Genomic DNA, 6179 nt, shown 5'->3' with positions numbered 1-6179 from the left:
TCCCACCGAGCTTAAAGACCGACGCGAAAGGCTACCACGTTAACAAAAGGATCGTCGGGTGATGACCAGGAAGTCGCCTCGGCTACTCAGCATCTCCGTCTTGACGGACCGCGGAGAGTGGCGGAGTCCTTCTGTATTCGGCTTATTTATGAATGGAAGCAAGGGTTCTAGCATGCACAATAATGACACTCTAATAATTTATGCTAAGAGAACCTTCGGGCCTCATCTGCCGTCAGAGAACCGAGAGATAGAGAGAGAGAGAGAGAGAGAGAGAGAGAGAGAGAGAGAGAGAGAGAGAGAGAGAGAGAGAGAGAGAGATGGGTGGGCTATTCGCCGACACAGGACAGACTCACGGGTTTACCGATGAACGTCGCGTTGCCGCTGCTGGACGGGCTAGTTGCTCTGGGTTCCACCTTGTCAGCGCCGTTTGGTTGGCAGCCCACTGAACTCCTCCTCGTGGCGTTGGCGAGAGCTGCAGGCACTAAGTTAAGTTGCCTTAGCCTGAGCACGATGTCGTGGCCCTCGGCCTGACGGTCTGGTCTAGAGCCGCGCCCTTGGAGATGAGCGGCTCCGACGGCTGACCGGCTTCCGTGGCCCCTGGCCACGTGTGGTCGGTATCATAGTCGGGAGTCGAGAGAGCGAGTCGTACTTCTCTCTGCTGATCGATAGTCCTTCTTCGATCGATTCGGGGCCCTTCGGATTGCTTCGTGCGAATCCAGCTCTGTGTTCTCTCTTGTTGCGTGTTTATCAGCGTCAGCTATTGTCACCCTGCTTTCCTTTTGCCCCCCCCCCTCTCTCTCTTATTCTACTTCTATGCTTCGCGCGCGGCTCCTGCCGCCTTGATAGTCGTCGCAATGCGTGTTTGTATGTATGTGTGCGCGGTTCGCGCGCGTGTATGTGCTGGGCTTATGCCGAGCTGTTGTGAGGGCATATGCACTGTCACAGCTGAAAATAATTTTTGGGTAAAGCTTTGTCTCAGTTGGCGCGGAATACCCTATATCTTTTATTGTTAGTTCAAAAAAAAAAATCAAATTTCAATTATTAATCAAACAAAACTCAATTAATAACTAAATTTTAATCGTTAATTGGAGAAATTTTAATTAACGATTAAATTTTAATCGACAATTAGAAAAATTTTAATGCGGGATTAAATCGTAATTTATTAAATTTTATTAATTATCAATAGTCTAATTACTATTTCTGCAACGCTGATTTCATGCCTGAGTTGTGAAAAATGCTTTTTAAATTTTGCCGCTCTGACAGTATAAATATTACATGCAGCTGCATAAAAAATTATTAATTAAGAAGTGGAATAATATGTAAGCTATTAATGAAAGCTCTATATTATTCTTCTAACAGACTGATTTTATGTTGTTTTTTGCAGTTAATGGAGAATGGAAGCGATCAACAATATCTGTCAATTTTAATACTTTAGGTTTTCGCATTAAAGCTTCTGGTGATTTAACAGACCAAGAACTTGATAAAGTTCTTGATTCATTGACACAGCGAAGTGAATTACAGGTTACTCATAGACTCAAACAATTAGAAAATATCTCGTCAACATTACGCAAATATAGTAATTCATCAATTCAAGATTGTTTGAAGCTAACTTGTGACAATTATGTAAAATCCGAAAAGTTGAAAGATGCTATTAGAACTTATTTTGAGTCAGATACTCTCGGCGTATTATGCGATTCTCTTCAACTTACAACCGTATGTATATTAATACGATCTAACTTTTGTTAAATAATGTTTAGACTAATATATTAATTACTTTTTTTTAGAATAAGCTTGATGAAGAAGAACAAGTTACTAATGATATACGTAATTTGATTTCAAGTTATAAAGACATTAATTTTACAGGACGAAGTATAGCACGAATTTTTCATGGTATTCAAAGCCCGAATTATCCGGCACTTATTTGGTCTCGTTCCCGGTTTTGGAGAATCCATATAGATAAAGATTTCAATATAATAAGTCAATTGGCAACAAAAGAAATTTTAAAAATGAGATAAATTAGTTTTTCATGCATCATGATTTTTAAAATTTATAAATGCATAGATATAAAGTATGATGCAACTACAAACACATTTTTATTCTGTGCATGCTTTAAGTTTTGTAAAAAGTTTCAATAAATGATTGCTAGAGTTATTCTACTATAGTTTAAGTCCCAAGCTCCTTGTAACGGTTTAATTTTCCCCAAGAGACTGGATAGAAAGGAGCAAAAAAAGAGTCTGTTTTTATATTCTCAACAATAATAAAATATATTTCTTAATTAAAGAATAGCAATTTGGAATCAGTTGTTAAATCCCGGCCGAAGCAGAAATCAATTATGCGTCTTGTTAAAAATATTTCGCCTTTACAAATAGAATTGTTTAGACTAACGCGTTTGACAATTTACAAGAAATATATACGCGATTTCGTTACAAGAATGATTCGGTGTTCGCGGCTGCGGTATTCGGTTCGGTGGCGGTATGACGGGTGGCGGATTTTGAGGTTAGGAGTTAATTCGGTACGGTGGAGTCGTGTGCGCACAGCTACGCCGATCCGAATGTGTCGTGTAACAACGATCTCCACCGCTCTGTAACGGCCGGGATAGTGTCACGGTGTTTTGAGGTTATCCCTCGGATTTGCGGAGTCGTGAGCGCACGTCTTCACAAATCTTCGTCGCTCGTCTCGTTCTTCTCTTTATCCTGTGTGCACACAGAGATAAAGCGAGTCGTGAGATGTCGGCGTAAGGCTGGCTTTGTTGGTCAGCAATTTACCTTTGTCTCACCAGGACGTGAGCGCACGACCGGGCGAATCGCCGGCGGAACTATTGTTACTCCCTTAACCCTGTGGCCTCACAGTGGCAGAGGGAGACAGCAATGTGTCGGAGTGTAGGTTAGGATTTTACGGTGGCACTGGGTGTCGCCCACGTGTGCTTACGTAGAAGAGGCTCGATGTCGCTCGGGTGTTCCGGGTTGCCTCGTGTGCTCACGATGGCAATTCGGAGTTTCGGGTTTCAGTTCGTCTACCAAATCGTCACGTGGGCTCACGAGACGATTTCGTCGGCGTAGGTCTATCTCACGCTGTTCCTTGTAGTAACGTGTGCGCACAATACTACCCGGAGTGGAGCTCGAGTAGAACTGCCCGTTGCGCCGCGCGATTCGCCTTATAAAGGCGCGCGGCGCGGATGTGTATAGGTGCGTTCACGGCGCACCGCCTGGCGCGTCGTCGCTGAGTCGCTCGCTAGTTGCCGCGCTCCGTGCTCGTGTGGACTTGCCCTGCGGATGTTGCGCGCGCGCGCTCAATACGCGTCGTGCGGATTCGCCTTTCGTTCGTTGCGCGCGCGCGCTCGCTGTGCATGCTTCAAAAAGTCTTTTCGTCCCAAGGTAGTAGTTTTTTCCTCACTCTGCAGCCTATCCGATGGATGTGTGTGTCTATATAAGTATTTTGAAAATTTCAAAATTTTCAATACAAATTTGCTTTACTTTGAAAAGTTCTCGAATTTCCCATTCCTTTCATACGCATGATAAGTGGCGTATTCGTGCACTTATCATAAAAAGTACGGTGTGCAACAAGGGGGGGGGGAGTGGCTTTTTCAGACTCGGGTGATCCCACTTGTGCTAAAAATTACCCTCGCTAGAAAAAGGCATTTTTTCCCCCTAAGTGCACAATATACTATTAGACCAACGGGCAAAAAATATTTTAGTGGGCGTTTTTCATTTTTTTCCCCGACGGGCGTTTTTCATTTTTTTGCCTGCATATGCGGCATATACACACGAGTGTACACATATGTGTGTGTGTGTAAACGCCACCTTGTCTTCGACTCGTACTGCAAACTCTACACTCGGTCTAAAAAAGCCCACTTTACTCCCTTGGTACACAATATACTATAACATGACGTTTTGCCATTTTAAATTATTTACGTCATCATCATAACTTGCGTTTCCTAATTCATGTAATAACTCTTTTTTTTAATCATGTTTTTGCACTGATTAAATATGAGCAATTACTAACCTTGCTTCATTGCTCAAAATTTCGTTGTTTGAATTAAAGGTTAACATTATGTCCAAATGTTCAGGACATATTCCAATGACAAATTAATCTCACAGCATTTTCTAATTTATCTAATTCTCTCAAATGAAACACATTTTCTCAAATCAGACATACAATTGTCTCAACTTCTTGCTTAAGATGGTACTTATAAAACAGTTGTTGAAAAATCATTAGTGTTGAATTCAATTTTTTCAACCTAAATTTTCGAAACTTCAATGGTTTATGAACAAGAAGGAATGCATTTTAGAAAAAAAAAATGCATTGGAACATTTTCCTCTTAAATTTGTATAAAGAATTAAAAAAAAAATTAAAGCGAAAATGTGGTAATTTTGGACTTGTCGATCTTGTGTGTGTGTGTGTAAGTAAAATTTGACTTGCTCAGTTAAAAAATTTGCATGAGCCTGGATGTGAAAATATGAACGAAAACAGTTAAATCAGAATCATCTAGGTTACATATTTCTAGGTAACATAGGAAGTGGCAGTGTCATATTTTAGTTATCTAGTAGCCTTTTTACAATTCAAAGAGCATTTCTATAATAATAGACTTAAAATTACTGATTCGGATACTGAACTTTTCTTTAAATTCACCTCTCAAACCTCACCGAGGGCGACTTTGGACACAGAGACACAGTATATCTTCAAATTCTTTATTCTTTTAATTGAACTTCTCACTGACATTTAAAAAAAAAACTAAATAATATTCACACACTTTATTATTACTTCAAATAGGCTTAGGGTGCCACTTTTCAATATACATGTTGTAATACTACACACTCTTGGTAATGATTAATTTTTACTAAAATTTCTTGCTAGTTATATTACATATATTTTATCTGTTATCAAGGTTTCCACATTTCATTTTAAACACCTTAAACATTTCTACCAAGGTTATGAGTTATGACTGTTTTGAGGGTTATGAATTTAAAGCGCGGTTCTGGTCTCGTTGCCTAGGCAACCAACCAGCAACCAATCAGAATCACGTATTAAATGCTTCACAACAAAGGCCATCATTTTTTAAAGAGAGGAAAATACGCACATCTAAAGATACTTGTTAAAATGAGGATTTGTAAACTTGCACAGACTTCTTATGCTCGATATAATAGTCATTAATGACTTAACATTTGCTTTACTTGCAATAATTTTTATCATATATTTACTTTTATAATTAAACAATGCTGCAGGACAACATCAATTCTAACAGGTCCGCATTAGAGTAAGCAGAAAAATGTAATATCTTTAGATCTCGTCACCTTATACATATATACTCATATAATTATATCTTATTGAATACTAAACTTACTTTTTTTACCCCTCTAATAATAATTTATGTAGTTATCTGAAAGCAAATAACCATAACATACATTTGTTCTATGCGTGCTTATCATTTATAAGTTATAACATAATTCATTAAAGTTCTGTTATTGTTTATTTGTTAATTTTGGAATAGTATGGCACAGTATGGCATAGTGTGAGACAGTATCGCTCACTTTGGCACAGTGAGGTATATCCCGCCGCCCACGTGCCAAAAGATTGCCACTCCACGATGCCGTTATATCGACGGCACGCGTGGAGCTTAAACTCCCTGTAGTACACAGCAATCAATTATTTAATAAGAAAAAAAAAATTCCAGCACTGGTGTGACTTAAACCCGAAATCATTGAGTAAGCATGCTGACGCTCTACGATCTGAATCACGAATGCTTCCCGACAAGAAATAATGCTGGGGCAAAGTTTAGGGCCTAACTAGATGCCTCAACAACGTAGTAGGGTCCTAGTGAGGCAGCTGACTAGGCTCACACGAGAATATAATGGGGTCCACTTACAGACCTGTTAAAAAATCTCAAAATGGTCAATAGCATAAAGCATAAAAGCACCCTGGTAGAAGTGACCCGAAGAACTGGCCATTTATTAGGTAGTAACTAGGTTAAATCCTAAAAACTGGTATGTAACTAGCCTGTCTTAGACTCATTTCTACCAGGGCATAAAAGCATAAAAATAGATTACCTAGCCTATTGTTAGGTTCCTCGTCATAAAATTTAAATGAAAATCAACATTATATTACAACACTAAAATGAGCAATTATGTATAAATAAATTCACCGGAACTAGTGAATCATTCTAAAATGATTATTTTATGAAA

The 6179-nt window shown here is 39.2% G+C and overlaps 1 long non-coding RNA gene across 1 annotated transcript; it reads left to right on the top strand.

Annotated features, from left to right (window-relative positions):
- Positions 1-1387: 1387 nt before the first annotated feature.
- On the top strand, positions 1388-2152 carry LOC100678076. Its single transcript, XR_512819.2, has 2 exons — positions 1388-1713; positions 1785-2152. It is a non-coding gene; the product is annotated as an uncharacterized LOC100678076 (long non-coding RNA).
- Positions 2153-6179: the final 4027 nt, after the last annotated feature.

This window comes from Nasonia vitripennis, unplaced genomic scaffold (genome assembly GCF_009193385.2).
Source record: "Nasonia vitripennis strain AsymCx unplaced genomic scaffold, Nvit_psr_1.1 unplaced0049, whole genome shotgun sequence".
Taxonomy (NCBI): Eukaryota; Metazoa; Arthropoda; class Insecta; order Hymenoptera; family Pteromalidae; genus Nasonia; species Nasonia vitripennis.
This window is presented reverse-complemented; position numbering and strand designations above follow the sequence as displayed.